Below are 17,248 nucleotides of genomic sequence, written 5' to 3'. Positions count from 1 at the left end.
CACACCGGTGCCCGTTGCCCGCAACCGCGCCCGTTGCGCCCGAACCCGCTAAGGCCCTGTGCCTATGACATGAGGGGCCCAGGCCCCAGAACGAAAATTAAAAAAAAAGATTTAATAAAATAAATAGATAATAATTAAAATAATTAAAATGTTAATTAATTAATTAAGTAAGTAAGTAATTAAGTTAATTAATCCTGATTAGATTAACCTAATCACTAATTAGATTAACTAATCTGTAACTAAACTAAACAGAGAATGACAGGTGGGTCCCACTGGACCCGCATGTCAGGTTGACCAAGTCAACCCTGTTGACTGCTGACGTCAGCATGACATCATGCTGATGTCATAAATCCATTTTCGAATTAAATTAAATAATTAATTAAATTTCAGAAATTAATAAAATCTTTAGAAACTCATATCTTTTAATCCGTAACTCGGATTAAAATATTTTCAACATGAAAGTTGCTCAGAACGACGAGACGAATCCGGATACGCGGTCCGTTCGTCCGCCACACACCCCTAACCTATCGAACCCGCAACTTTCCCCCTCCGGCTCCTCTGCCCGAAAACACGAAACACCGGGAATACTTTCTCGGGGGTTTCCCCCCTTCACCGGTATCACCTACTACCGCGTTAGGGCACACCGAACACCGCGTATTGCCTTGATATATTTTGTGGTGCTTTGTTTGCTCTGTATTCATTATTTCTTCCCCCTCTTCTCTCCGGTAGACTACGAGACCGACGCTGCTGCTGACCAGTTCGACTACGGAGTTGACGACCCTCTCTCTTGCCAGAGCAACCAGGCAAGCCCCCCCCCCCTTGATCACCAGATATCGCCTATTCTCCTCTATACTGCTTGCATTAGAGTAGTGTAGCATGTTACTGCTTTCGTTAATCCTATTCTGATGCATAGCCTGACATTGTCGCTACATCTGTTGATACCTTACCTGCAATCCTAAATGCTTAGTATAGGATGCTAGTTTATCATCATTGGCCCTACATTCTTGTCAGTCTGCCTTGCTATACTATCGGGCCGTGATCACTTGGGAGGTGATCACGGGTATATACTATACATACATACATACTATACAGGTGGTGACTAAAGTCGGGTCAGCTCATTGAGTACCCGCAAGTGATTCTGACGAGGGGGCTGAAAGGACAGGTGGCTCCATCCCGGTAGAGGTGGGCCTGGGTTCCCGACGGCCCTCGACTGTTACTTTGTGGCGGAGCGACAGGGCAGGTTGAGACCACCTAGGAGACAGGTGGGCCTGGCCCTGTTCGGCGTTCGCGGATACTTAACACGCTTAATGAGATCTTGGTATTTGATCTGAGTCGGCTACGAGCCTATACGCACTAACCATCTACGTGGGAGTAGTTATGGGTATCCCGACGTCGTGGTATCAGCCGAAGCACTTCAGATGTCAGTGACGGAGCGGCGCGCGCCGAATTGGACTGGAACGCCACTAGGCTAGGTCTGCTTTCGGCCGCCCTCGCAACGTGCAGGTGTGCTATGGGCGATGGGCCCAGACCCCTGTGCGCTTAGGTTTAGACCGGCGTGCTGGCCTCTCTGTTGTGCCTAGGTGGGGCTGCGACGTGTTGATCTTCCGAGGCCGGGCATGACCCAGGAAAGTGTGTCCGGCCAAATGGGATCGAGCGTGTTGGGTTATGTGGTGCACCCCTGCAGGGAAGTTAATCTATTCGAATAGCCGTGATCTTCGGTAACAGGACGACTTGGAGTTGTACCTTGAGCTTATGACAACTAGAACCGGATACTTAATAAAACACACCCTTCCAAGTTCCACAGACAACCAGGTGATCGCTTTTCCGCAGGGCGACGAGGAGAGGATCGCCGGGTAGGATTATGCTACTGCGATGCTGCTGGAGATGCTACTTGGAGATGCTACTTGGAGATACTACTTGGAGGACTCAATCTACTCTCTTCTACATGCTGCAAGACGGAGGCTGCCAGAAGCGTAGTCTTCGACAGGATTAGCTATCCCCCTTTTATTCTGGCATTCTGCAGTTCAGTCCACCGATATGGCCTTTTACACATATACCCATGCATATGTAGTGTAGATCCTTGCTTGCGAGTACTTTGGATGAGTACTCACGGTTGCTTTCTCCCCCCTTTTCCCCCCTTCCTTTCTTTCTGGTTGTCGCAACCAGATGCTGGAGTCCAGGAGCCAGACGCCACCGTCGACGACGACCCCTACTACACCGGAGGTGCCTACTTCTACGTGCAGACCGCTGATGACGACCAGGAGTAGTTAGGAGGATCCCAGGCAGGAGGCCTGCGCCTCTTTCGATCTGTATCCCAGTTTGTGCTAGCCTTCTTAAGGCAAACTTGTTTAACTTATGTCTGTACTCAGATATTGTTGCTTCCGCTGACTCGTCTATGATCGAGCACTTGTATTCGAGCCCTCGAGGCCCCTGGCTTGTATTATGATGCTTGTATGACTTATTTTATATGTAGAGTTGTGTTGTGATATCTTCCCGTGAGTCCCTGATCTTGATCGTACACATTTGCGTGCATGATTAGTGTACGATTGAATCGGGGGCGTCACAGGGTGAAGCACCCCAGTCATGGCGCCAACGTAGTAATGAGCAATGAGGCGTCAAATCACAAAGCTGCACCTTTCCCGCAGTTAAGTTGGAGGGACGAAGCAACCATCGTTTCACTCGTTGCTGATTTCGCTTCTCCCTCATCTTCTTCAACTTAACCACGTGTTGCTTCTGCCGTTGTTCTACCTCATGTGGGACACGGATCGGCTTGGTAAAGCAGTGACACGTGGGACCGCATGTTAGCAAACTGCCAGGACAACGTCCTCCGAAAATAAGAAACCTCCCCCGCCATCCGCGCGGCAAAATCACCTCCTTTTTACTAATCTCAATTCTATAATTTTTTAGATCAATATAATTGAGATTTGTATAGATAGCACACAGGAGCAAAACCAAGTGGTACGGTTAAGGGCATCCACAATGTGTAGCCAAATGTGAAAATAGCTTTTGGCATCGTGGGAACCATTGTGGACGGTGTTGCCAAAGCCAAAAAGATGGAACCGAAGCTCCCTGATTGATTGGTTGATTGAAGGAATAGAAAAATGCAACGTCTCTCCTCTTTCTCCCATGCTTGGACGCATGTAGTACAATATAGAGCACAGAGTCTACTGCCCTGTCCCTTCTATCACAAATCACAAAGCAGTGAGGCATCAAATCACAAAAGCACGGACGAAGCAACCATCATTTCACTCTTCGCTGACTCCGCTTCTCCATCGTCTTCTTCGAGAAGACATCTCACCGCATTAGTTATAGTAGTACTAGTAAAGGACTTCCTGGATGCAAATAAGGCGGTTGTCTCGGCTTGCAGGCGGCACTTGCGAACAACTTACCGTGGTCTCCTTCAATGGTGTTCTCCGTCGAACGCACTTCGCCAAACCACCAAAAAAATATATCATCGACGTCACCGCAATGGGGAAGGAAGTCAAATATAGTTACTACCTCCATTTTTTGTACACAAGGCCAGTATATCAAAATTACAATTTGCAAAGGGCTACTAACACTAATCGAGGCAAAATTTATGGGGTTAGCAACCAAGGACATTAATATCCCCTGCATGCATGCGGAAGTGAGAAGGTTGGTTTGCATGGTGCTGCATTAATCAAGTGATGAGGAGTGAGATGGTTAGCTCTTTGGTCTTTGGAGAAAAAAATACGCATTAATTGACACGTGAAACGAGGACTTATATCGATTAAATCCCGCGAAGGACAACCCGGCCTTTCTTTTTTAACACTAGTACTCCTAGTACGTATGTACTTATCCTGTTTGGGTCTAGGCCTTGCATTGCCAAACTTCGCCACACATTTTTTCCAAGCTTGCCTAAAGTTTTCAAAATGAGAAGGAGGTACACTTGCGCACGGCTATCGCGGTCGCACCGCACCCTCACACGGTCGCTCCTGCACGCCGCGGTCGCACCGCACCCCCACACGGTCGCTCCTGCACGCCGCAAACCCAACCAAGGGAACGCACCCTCACTGACACGTGTTGTTGCATGGGAACACACCAAACTCAGCCATCCTATCGCTGACACATAATTTTCGTTCATAGAGTATGTTTATCCAACCGCATGTTGGGGAGTATCCGTACGGCCCGTGCGGTGGTCTGTTGGGGAAGAAGAAGAGGTGAGGAAGAAGGAAAGAAGGGTTAGGAGACGTAGGATATTCATCCAACCGCCTGAAATGGTAGACTGACCCAAGTCAGGCGACTTGCATAACAAATATATGTTTTTACACAGCAAAAGATCCATAAAAACAACAACATAAAGAAAAACTATCAGTGCTCGCGGAAAGAGACGACCTCGTCGTCTTTGGCTGCCGACGCGAACCAGCCGTCGCTGCCGACGTGTGTCTCCGCACCGTGGTTGTCCTCGGCCTCCAGCTACTCGTTCAAGCGGAGCGTGTGGGAGCTCTGCACGGACGAGAGCACAACCCGGTTCAAGTCGAGGACGTCCGGTTCCGCCTGCAGGAGGGCCTCGATGGCAGCGGCATCTGCGCGCTCCGCGTCGAGTCGAGCCTCCGCCGCCCGGTTCAAGTCTACGACGTCCGGTTCCGCCTGCAGGAGGGCGTCGATGAGAGCGGCATCCGCGCGCTCTGTGTCGAGTCAAGCCTCTGCCGCCCGGTTCAAGTCCAGGACGTCCGGTTCTGCCTGTAGGAGGGCCTCGATGGCAGCGGCATCCGAGCGCTCCGCCTCAAGTTGAGCCTTCGCCACCCGGTTCACATCCACGACATCCGGTTCCGCCTGCAGGAGAGCCTCGATGGCAGCGGCATGCGCGCGCTCTGCGTCGAGTTGAGCCTCTGATGCGTCTCCGTCGTATCTACTTTTCCAAACACTTTTGCCCTTGTTTTGGACTCTAACTTGTATGATTTGAATGGAACTAACCCGGACTGACGCTGTTTTCAGCAGAATTGCCATGGTGTTGTTTTATGTGCAGAAAACAAATATTCTCGGAATGACGTGAAACTCCACGGAACATCTTAGAAAAAATAATAAAAAATCTTCGCCAAAGATGAAGACCAGGGGGCCCACACCCTGTTCACGAGGGTGGGGTCGCCCCCTACCTCGTGGGCCCATTGGATGCCCTCCGACGCCAACTCCAACTCTATATATTTGCTTTCGGAGAGAAAAAAATCAGAGAGAAGAAATCATCGTGTTTTACGATACGGAGCCGCCGCCAAGCCCTAAAACCTCTCGGGAGGGCTGATCTGGAGTCCGTTCGAGGCTCCGGAGAGGGGGATTCGTCGCCATCGTCATCATCAACCATCCTTCATCACCAATTTCATGATGCTCACCGCCGTGCGTGAGTAATTCCATCGTAGGCTTGCTGGATGGTGATGGGTTGGATGAGATTTATCATGTAATCGAGTTAGTTTTGTTACGGTTTGATCCCTAGTATCCATTATGTTCTGAGATTGATGTTACTATGACTTTGCTATGCTTAATGCTTGTCACTAGGGCCCGAGTGCCATGATTTGAGATCTGAACCTATTATGTTTTCATGAATATATGTGAGTTCTTGATCCTATCTTGCAAGTCTATAGTCACCTACTATGTGTTATGATCCGGCAACCCTGAAGTGACAATAATCGGGACCACTCCCGGTGATGACCATAGTTTGAGGAGTTCATGTAGAATTGCTTTGTTCCGGTTCTCTATTAAAAGGAGGCCTTAATATCCCTTAGTTTCCAATAGGACCCCGCTGCCACGGGAGGGTAGGACAAAAGATGTCATGCAAGTTCTTTTCCATAAGCACGTATGACTATATACGGAATACATGCCTACATTACATTGATGAATTGGAGCTAGTTATGTGTCACCCTATGTTATGACTGTTACATGATGAACTGCATCCGGCATAATTATCCATCACTGATCCGGTGCCTATGAGTTTTCCATATACTGGTTTACGCTTATTTACTTTCCCGCTGCTACTATTACAATCACTACAAAATACCAAAAACATTACTTTTGTTGTGTTTACTTTTGTTGCCGCTACCACCACTATCATATTACTTTGCTACTAAACACTTTGCTGCAGATACTAAGTTTCCAAGTGTGGTTGAATTGACAACTCAGCTGCTAATACTTGAGAATATTCTTTGGCTCCCCTTGTGTCGAATCAATAAATTTGGGTTGAATACTCTACCCTCGAAAGCTGTTGCGATCCCCTATACTTGTGGGTTATCAAGACAAATTTCTGGCGCCGTTGTCGGGGAGCATAGCTCTATTCTTTGATTCACTTGGGATTTATATCTGCTGGACACTATGAAGAACTTGAGAGATCCAAAAACCAAGATCTATCCCTCAACTACGAGGGGAGGTAAGGAACTGCCATCTAGCTCTGCACTTGATTCACCTTCTGTTATGAGTAAGTTTGCGACACCTACACCTGCTTCTGCTATTCGTTCTGATATGTCGCATGTTATTGATGATGCCACTTCTGCTATGCATGATACTTATGGTGAAACTGCTTCTATGCCTGATACTGCTGTGCCCCTTGGTGAATTTCTTGATGAACAAATTGCTAGGGCTAGAGAAAAAGAAATTATTGAATCTGAATACGATGATGATAGTGATGATGAAAATATGCCTGTTATTCCTGAGGGTTCTCTTTTTGATATGGAATCTTCTGCCGCTATTTTAGCTTGCAAAGATAGATATGAGCTTAAGAGGTTATTAGTTAAATGGAACAAAGAATCACTTAGAGATAAAATGAAACCTGACCCTGCTTTTGCTACTTTACCTATCTATGTTCCTGATAAGGATTATGAATTCTCTGTTGATCCTGATATAATTACTTTGGTTGAATCTGATCCGTTTTATGGCTATGAATCTGAAACTGTTGTGGCACATCTTACTAAGTTAAATGATATAGCTGCCCTGTTCACTAATGATGAGAGATCGCGTTATTTTTATATACTCAAAATATTTCCGTTCTCATTAAAGGGTGATGCTAAGATATGGTTTAATTCTCTTTATCCTGGTTGTGTGCGTAGTCCCCAGGATATGATTTATTACTTCTCTGCTAAATATTTCCCTGCTCATAAGAAACATGCTGCTTTGAGGGAAATATACAACTTCGTGCAAATTAAAGAAGAGAGTCCCACAAGCTTAGGGGAGGCTTCTCAAGCTACTTATTGCTTTGCCTGATCATCCTCTTAAGAAACCTGAAATATTTGATATCTTTTATAATGGACTAACCGATGCTTCCAGAGATTACCTGGATAGTTGTGCTGGTTCTCTTTTCAGGGAAAGAACACCGGATGAAGCTGAAATTCTATTGAATAATATGTTGACAAATGAAAATAATTGGGCACCCCCCGAGCCAGCTCCTGCTCCAATTACTGAACCTATTCCTAAACCAACTCCGAAGAAGAGAGGTGTTCTATTTCTCATTCCCGAAGATATGCAAGAGGCAAAGAAATCTATGAAAGAAAAAGGTATTAAAGCTGAAGATGTTAAGAATTTACCGCCTCTTGAAGAAATACATGGTCTTAATATACCTCCTGTTGAAGAAACATATGTTCTCAATTCTTTATTTACTGAAGAACCTCCTGATCCCGATATCCCGACACAGGTAGTAAAGGTAAATTCTCTCTATAGATATGATAAAGCTGAAGTCCCTCCTACTAGAATTGCTAGTCAGTGCTTCGATAAGTTTGATAACTTTATGTTTAAGCAAGACAACTTCAATGCTTATTTTGGTAGACAATTAAAAGAAAATGCTTATATGATTACACGCTTGCGTGATTATATGTCTAATATTAAAGGTGAAATTAAACTTGTTAGCAAACATGCTTCTATGGTTACCACTCAAGTAGAACAAGTACTTAAGGCTCAAAAAGAAGTGCTTGATGAAATGAATAGTAAGAAAAATGATTATGCTATTAGAGTGGATACTAGAACTGGTAGAATGACTCAGGAACCTTTGTATCCTGAAGGCCACCCTAAGAAGCAAGATTCTCAAAGAAAATAATATTGATGTTCCTAGTTCTTCTAAAAAGAAGAAGAAGAAAAATGATAGAACTGTGCAAACTTCTAGTAAACCTATTGCTGAACCACCTGATAATCAAAATGATATCTCTATGTCTGATGCTGAAACACAATCTGGTAATGAACATGAACCTAATGAAAATATTAATGATGATGTTCATGATGATGCTCAACCTAGTAATGATAATGATGTAGAAATTGAACCTGCTGTTGATCTTGATAACCCACAATCAAAGAATCAATGTTATGGTAAAAGAGACTTTGTTGCTAGGAAACATGGTAAAGAAAGGGAACCTAGGGTTCAGAAACCCATGCATTTTCCTAGGATGATGAGGATTTTGAGCGCTTTGCTAAAATGATTAGGCCTATCTTTTTGCGTATGCGATTAACTGATGTGCTTAAAACAAATCCTTATGCTAAATATATGAAGGATATCATTACTAATAAAAGAAAGATACGGGAAGCTGAAATTTCCACCATTCTTGCTAATTATACTTTTAAGGGTGGAATACCAAAGAAACTTGGAGATCCCGAAGTACCTACTATACCTTGATCCATTAAAAGGAATTATATTAAAACTGCTTTATGTGATCTTGGAACCGGTGTTAGTGTTATTCCTCTCTCTTTATATCGTAGACTTGACTTGAATAAGCTGACACCTACTGAAATATCTTTGCAAATGGCTGATAAATCAACTGCTATACCTGTCGGTATCTGTGAGGATGTTCCTGTTGTGGTTGCAAGCGTTACTATTTTAACGGACTTTATTGTTCTTGATATTCCCGAGGATGATAGTATGTCTATTATTCTTGGAAGACCTTTTCTTAATACTGCAGGGGATGTTATTGATTGCACTAAAGGCAATGTCACTTTTCATGTTAATGGTAATGAGCATTCGGTACACTTTCTGAGGAAACAACCTCAAGTTCATAGTATCAACTCCATTGGAAAAATTCCATCGATTATAATTGGAGGTTTTGAATTTCCTCTTCCTACTGTCAAAACGAAATATGATATACTTATTATTGGGGATGTGCATATCCCTGTTGAGGTAACTTAGTGTTATTCGAAATTTCTCCGGTTTCATGATTATCGGAACGAGTTTGTTAACAAGACTTGATCAACCTTGTTAGTGGATTCTTTTTAATGAGCATGAGATGGATGAAACTAGAAGCACAACCTTCTGTACCCCACTTTTACTTTCTGTTATTTATATTAAATAAAGTAAAAATAGTATTTTTCTATTTGTTTCCTGACTTATCCATGCAATATAAAAATATCCCGAAAATAAAAGTCCTCAGAATGACATGCCAATTTAATATGATTTTTTCGGGAATATTTGAGGATTTACTGTGCAAAAATTACCGCGGGAGGAGCTGCCACCTGGCCACGAGGGTGGTGGGCGCTCCCCCTCGTGGGCGCGCCCCCTGCCTCGTGGGCCCACGGTGGCCCTCCTCCAATTATCCCAGCACCCATCTTCTTCCTCTGTCTCACACAAACCCAAAAAACCAACTCAAGCACGAGTTCCAGCCACTTTTGCTGTGATTTTTGATCTCCTTGCTCAAAGCACCTCTCGCAAAACTGCTTGGGGAGATTGTTCCTTGGTATGTGACTCCTCCATTGGTCCAATTAGTTTTTGTTCTAGTGCTTTATTCTTTGCAAATTTGTGCTGCATAGTAACCATGTTCTTGAGCTTGCATGTCAAATTTATATGGTTTCAAGTAGTTCTAATGCTTGATATAGGCTCTAGGCACTTGTAGGAGTAGTTGCTATCAATATTATTGAAGTTGGTTTACTTTTGTTTGAAGTTACTAAAAACTTCAGAATTTTTCAGAGAAAAACAATATGCTTAGGAAGATGTTCCAAGGTGGTTCCTCTAAGAAGCAAGGACCCAGGATTGCTATGCGCGGTGCTGACGAGGATCCACCAAGAGACGCTCCAGTACGGCCTTGCGAATGGCCGTCGGAAAATTTTATGGACTGTGCGGGAATTAAAGAAGAATTCAAAGCATATTTGCGCAATTCCGGTCTTGAGGATTTTGAGGCTAACAAATTCCCCCAGTATCATGATCTCACAAGTTCATTTGTGAGGAGGTTTGAGTATTCATCTTCGCGTAATTCTCCTTCAGTCATGTTTGATCTCTATGATAAATCTTATACCATGGACTTAGAGGATTTCACTTTTGCTTGCAAACTTCCATCATGGGGTAGTGTTAGGGATCCCCCTAAATATGAATTTAGAAACTTTCTTGCTAGTATAACTGTGGGAGAATCTAGAGATATAACGCAGGCTACCATAGGGAGCATTCACTTTCTTGCTATACATTATTTTGCTCTCTTCATCGGTAGATGCATAAATGCTAAGGATGAAGCATGTCACATGTGTGTCCCTGATCTTAGCATTCTTAGGAGTGTTGTGTTAGGAGACCAATCTTATCATATGGGAGCCATTGTAGCTCGTAGGTTGCATCATAATAGACTTAATGGAGATTTCTTTGGAGGAATTTATGCAACCCGCTTAGCTCATTTTCTTGAGATAGACATTCATGAGGGTGATACAGAGTTGCCTCATGCATATTTAGATTATGACTCTATGGCTTCGCACCAGTTTGTTGAGAGGCCTGAATCACCTCTCTTATATCGTTTAATTTTTGATAAACGACGTGTTTTACGTATTACTCTCCCTGCTCCCACCTTCTTTGATTCACAGACAAAAAGAAGATATGTTATTACCAGAGAGGAGGCAGAAGAGTATGAGAGGAGAGCGGAGGCAGCTCGACTCCACGCTGCAGCTCAGTAGGCGATAACCGCTGCACATCAGTATGATCCCAACAATTCTTCGTCGCAGTACAACCCCAGCTACACCTATGGGTATCCGCCAGGCTATCCCTGGCAATAGACCAACTTAGGCCAAAAGCCTAAGCTTGGGGGAGTACGTATTTCTCACCGACATTACATTTATGTTCACACACACTCATTGCTAGATGTCGGTGCTCATACTTTTTCACTGTAATATCCATGCTAGTTTATTTTCTTTTTCCTGCTTTATTCTTGAGTGTTTGTTAAACCTTAAGAAAAACAAAAAAAATGTAGTAGGTTATTTTCCTGCTGTAGTAGTAATAATTAAAAAGAAAACCCAAAAATATTTCCCGTTCTTCTTTTGCTTGTTGGGAGCTTTCCCGTGTAAATAGTTTATTTCTTTTCTTTTCTTTGGGGGTCAGTAGGAGAAGACCATAATTAAATTGTTGAAGTGTCTCTTATATGCGTTATTGTTGATTTAACCCAGAGCCCATATTGCCTTGTCTTCTCCTGTTTAATGAATGCTCGCAGATTCCAGCTTAGTCCAATGCACGTGCACTCTTATTATTATTCACACCATTCGGTCGTGCAAGTGAAAGGCAATTATGATGATATATGATGGACTGACTGAGATGAGAAAAGCTGGTATGAACTCGACCTGTTTTGTTTTTGTAAATATGATGAGTCCCTCGTTCTTGATTCAGCTTATTATGAATAAACATGTTTGCAATGACAATTAGAGATCATAGTTGCTTGTGCCATGCTTGATTAGCTATGAGTTATAATGGTTTACCATGTGTGCCAACATTCTATTGAGATGATTATGATGTGGTATGATGGGGTGGTATCCTCCTTTGAATGATTTAAGTGACTTGACTTGGCACATGTTCACGCATGTAGTTGAAACAAAATCAACATAGCCTTCACGATATTTATGTTCATGGTGGATTATATCCTACTCATGCTTGCATCCGATGTTTATTAATTTTAATGCATGTACATGGCTGTTGTCGCTCTCTAGTTGGTCGCTTCCCAGTCTTTTGCTAGCCTTCACTTGTACTAAGCGGGAATACTGCTTATGCATCCAATCCCTTAAACCCCAAAGTTATTCCAGATGAGTCCACTATACCTTCCTATATGCGGTATCTACTTGCCGTTCCAAGTAAATTTGTATGTGCCGAACTCTAAACCTTCAAATAATCATTCTATTTTGTATGCTCAAATAGCTCATGTATCAACCAAGGTTGTCCTTATCTTCCATGTTAGGCGGGTTATTCTCAAGAGGAGTGGACTCCGCTCCTCACTCATGAGAAAATGGCTGGTCACTGGGATGCCCAGTCCCATGCTTTATGCAAACTAAATCAAAATTAATTGCAAACAAAACTCCCCCTGGGACCTGATGTATGTTGTAGGCACTCATTGTTTCGAGCAAGCCATGGATTGATGCTTGTTGGTGGAGGGGGAGTATAAACTTTACCATTCTGTTTGGGAACCGCCTATAATGTGTTTAGCATGGAAGATATCGACATCTCTTAGTTGTTATGTTGACAATGAAAGTATACCGCTCAAAATACAATTTATCTCTATTGCAAAACTGAGCTCTGGCACCTCTACAAATCCCTGCTTCCCTCTGCGAAGGGCCTATCCATTTACTTTTATGTTGAGTCATCACCCTCTTATTAAAAAGCACTAGCTGGAGAACACAGCTATCATTTGCATTCATCACTGTTAATTTATATTGGGTATGACTATGATTGGATCTCTTTTACCATGAATTACAATGTCTAGTCAGTCCTTGATCTTTAAAGGTGCTCTGCATTTATGTTTTGCGGTCTCAGAAAGGGCTAGCGAGATACCATCTTGTTATATCATATTATGATTGTTTTGAGAAAGTGTTATCATCCGAGATTTATTATTATGGCTTGCTAGTTGATTATGCTATTGATATGAGTAATTATGAGACCTGAGAATTATTGCAAATGTGGTTAGTTATGATCTATGCTGAAAACTTGAATGCTGGCTTGACATAGTTACAATAGCAAGAGCAAACAGAGTTTGTAAAAGTTTTTCTTTCTTTCAGTTTGTCAACTGAATTGCTTGAGGACAAGCAAGGGTTTAAGCTTGGGGGAGTTGATACGTCTCCGTCGTATCTACTTTTCCAAACACTTTTGCCCTTGTTTTGGACTCTAACTCGTATGATTTGAATGGAACTAACCAGGACTGACGTTGTTTTCAGCAGAATTGCCATGGTGTTGTTTTATGTGCAGAAAACAAATATTCTCGGAATGACCTGAAACTCCACGGAACATCTTAGAAAAAATAATAAAAAATCCTCGCCAAAGATGAAGACCAGGGGGCCAACACCCTGTTCACGAGGGTGGGGGGCGCCCCCCCAGGGCGCGCCCCCCTACCTCGCGGGCCCCCTGGATGCCCTCCGACGCCAACTCCAACTCTATATATTTGCTTTTGGAGAGAAAAAAATTAGAGAGAAGAAATCATCGCGTTTTACGATACAGAGCCGCCGCCAAGCCCTAAAACCTCTTGGGAGGGCTGATCTGGAGTCCGTTCGGGGCTCCGGAGAGGGGGATTCGTCGCCATCGTCGTCATCAACCATCCTCCATCACCAATTTCATGATGCTCACCGCCGTGCGTGAGTAATTCCATCGTAGGCTTGCTGGATGGTGATGGGTTGGATGAGATTTATCATGTAATCGAGTTAGTTTTGTTAGGGTTTGATCCCTAGTATCCATTATGTTCTGAGATTGATGTTGCTATGACTTTGCTATGCTAAATGCTTATCACTAGGGCCCGAGTGCCATGATTTTAGATCTGAACCTATTATGTTTTCATGAATATATGTGAGTTCTTGATCCTATCTTGCAAGTCTATAGTCACCTACTATGTGTTATGATCCGGCAACCCCGAAGTGACAATAATCGGGACCACTCCCGGTGATGACCATAGTTTGAGGAGTTCATGTAGAATTGCTTTGTTCCGGTTCTCTATTAAAAGGAGGCCTTAATATCCCTTAGTTTCCAATAGGACCCCGCTGCCACGGGAGGGTAGGACAAAAGATGCCATGCAAGTTCTTTTCCATAAGCACGTATGACTATATACGAAATACATGCCTACATTACATTGATGAATTGGAGCTAGTTCTGTGTCACCCTATGTTATGACTGTTACATGATGAACCGCATCCGGCATAATTATCCATCACTGATCCGGTGCCTACGAGTTTTCCATATACTGGTTTACGCTTATTTACTTTCCCGCTGCTACTGTTACAATCACTACAAAATACCAAAAACATTACTTTTGTTGTCTTTACTTTTGTTGCCGCTACCACCACTATCATATTAATTTGCTACTAAACACTTTGCTGCAGATACTAAGTTTCCAGGTGTGGTTGAATTGACAACTCAGCTGCTAATACTTGAGAATATTCTTTGGCTCCCTTGTGTCGAATCAATAAATTTGGGTCGAATACTCTACCCTCGAAGGCTGTTGCGATCCCCTATACTTGTGGGTTATCATCCTCTGCCTCCCGGTCCTCCTTTAGTATCGCCATGTTGAACCGCTGGTCCGCTTGCACCATGGGGGACTCGGATGCCGGCACGAAGTCGACGTCCATCGTCTCATACCCATCGGGGGCCATCTACGCCGCGACCTCCGCCATGAACATTGGATCGGCTTCCTCCTCCTCGTAGCTTGGATCCAGAGAACTCGGGGATTGGCCCGCCGCAAAGCGAGCTTGGGAACGAAGGTCTGTGGCGCCGACCGCCGCCGCGATTTCTGCGCGGCGCTCCGGCATCAGCATCTTGTAGTAAGTGATCTTGCGGTGCACCATGGCTTTCCGACAAACTAGGGGACGCTTGATGCTGGCTAGGGGATCGAAAGGTGGGGGAATGGGCTGGAGATTTGGTGATGTTTTAGGGCAGTGGCCGGCGTAGGCCGATCAGCGAAGGTTCTGGTGTGAATAGTGGTTCCGATGACGACCAGTCAATTGGTTTTGACTGTACATCGCTCTTGTCGCGTTCGCGTTGCAGCCCGCCACGCTGGACCCTCCATGTCGCTCACCGAATGGAATGCGCTTCGTCTTGCGTTTTCGCTCGCTTGTGGGACCGCAGTTGAGAGCAAACCGACGTCCCTCCCCCTCCCCCGCCCGCGTCATTTATTATACCACCACTCCCTCCGTTTTATGCGGAGTAAATAAAAACAGAGGGAGTATACTACGGATGAGGATCCCTTGACGTGGCCGAACCCATTGAGTAACTGACATGTGGGGCCTAGCAAGCATGGGGTCCGCCAGTAAGTGACCGAAAGGGAGGGTAAGGCAGGGATACCTACGTCAGAGGATCCACTTCCACTATACTACTTTGACCAAATGTTAGAGTAATAATATATGACATGCAACTTACACAAATGTTAGAGTAATAATACTATATGACATGCAACTTACACAAAGCATACAGGGTCTAATGCGTTTTTTGAGGCTAACTTTGACCAAATGTTAGAGTAATAATATATGACATGCAACTTACACAAAGCATACGGTCAAATTCGTATGTGAAAGGAGTTTCCAATGATATAATTTTCACATTATACATATCATGTACTATTAATCTTATCAATAGTCAAATTGGAAACCATCTCGAGTACAAATCTAGGAGTACGTACGAATCTAACAATATTGATTGGCGTTGTTGAATGTTGATACCTTTTTGATCAAAGTAGATATACTTTAACTACACATAAAACTTATATGTAAACTAGAAAGGATAGGAGGGAGTATATTGTACGTTCAAAAACGAAACGAACATTGAATACCCTTTATATATGATTTGCGGATGCTATGATCACCGGTTCAAAATTTTGAATCCGCCTTAGGTATCACGTGCCCCCACTCGTTCCCTCTAGATTTCATCTCGGGGTCCGGAGATCTATTGAAAGAGGACTAGGGTGGGTACATGTGAATCATACTCGATGGAATGTTCAAATGAGGCATGCGGGAGGATGGACTCGACTGGAGGACGACATGATCGATGGAGAAGAGGGTTGAAGAGGAATGAGAAATAAGCAAACGCCACATGATTATACTTGAACGGCTCAAATAAACAATAAATTGTCTCGCTTGGCCTACATAGTGAATGGCCTAATGCGGAACGCGGAGCACTGATGCTCGAATATGGCCAGGAAAACAGGGAAACAGACATGTGGGGCACACCCGTCGGGACGACGTAGCGCAGACTAGTCCAATGGAGGAGCTGGCCCACGACCTCCTCACCACCGACAACCGTTCATGTGGGCCGTTGGGGCCAACAACGGGGCGCATCTCCAGCACCGTCTCTGGACACGGCGACCGCAGTGAGCGACACGCTCATATCGTTGCTAGACACGGCCGGTTTCAGTTTGCCGATGGTGGCGTTAGTGTTGTGGCACGACCAACGGTATGTTTGGTTTGTGCCCAAGGTTGCCCCATCAAAGCATTGGGTAGCCAAAAGTTTGGTTGAGGTATTGGTTGCCCATGATTTGGCCGACATTGGCAAGAAAAATGAACTTGAGTTGGCTAGAGTTCATTGGCATGCCAAAGAAATGGCAACCGTCCAAACAAAGACCAATCTTTGGGTCATGACCAAAATTTTGGTTGAGGTATTGGTTGCCCATGATTTGGCCGACATTGGCAAGAAAAATGAACTAGAGTTGGCTAGAGTTCATTGGCATGCCAAAAAATGGCAACCATCCAAACAAAGACCAATCTTTTGGTCATGACCAAAATTTTGGCAAGGTGCACTTTGGCCACAATCCAAACACACCCCAACACCCGGCTCGTCGAGGATGCACGGGGCGCCGCGACGCATCCGCAGAGTGGTGTAGCGCGACCAACTGCATCCTCTAGACCTAATACCATGCCGGGTCGTCTTTCTTTTCCAATGACATGCGGGGATCGCATGTGAGCAAAGGGCATCTCCAACGTTGCCACGACCGCAGCTGACTACCCTGGCACACCAAAACCCTCGTCCCTCGCGCCGTCGCGCGGTGCGTTCCCAGCCGGCGCCAGCTGCCCGCATTCATGCCGTCCGTTCGTATGTCGTCGTTAAGAGGCTCGGTGCCCGCGGAACCAACTCTGGCGACTTAATGACGCACCCGGACGCTTGGCCTCACCGGAATGCGCTACTTAAAGCGGCAACGCCCAGCTAACCTCCACACCATAGCACATCATCCTCCTACCTGGAACCACATCTGCCATGATCGCAAGCGCGAACGCTCTGCAGGAGAGCTTGTCTTCGGGGATGGAGCTCGAGGTCGCCGCCCTTGCTCAAGTCGCCGCACAAGCGGTGGCCACGCTGGCTGCCGACGATGGGAGCACTGTCAGCCACGCGCCTACTTGCCGCCGTCCAACG

This window comes from Triticum dicoccoides, chromosome 5A, assembly GCF_002162155.2.
Source record: "Triticum dicoccoides isolate Atlit2015 ecotype Zavitan chromosome 5A, WEW_v2.0, whole genome shotgun sequence".
NCBI lineage: Eukaryota > Viridiplantae > Streptophyta > Magnoliopsida > Poales > Poaceae > Triticum > Triticum dicoccoides.
This window is presented reverse-complemented; position numbering follows the sequence as displayed.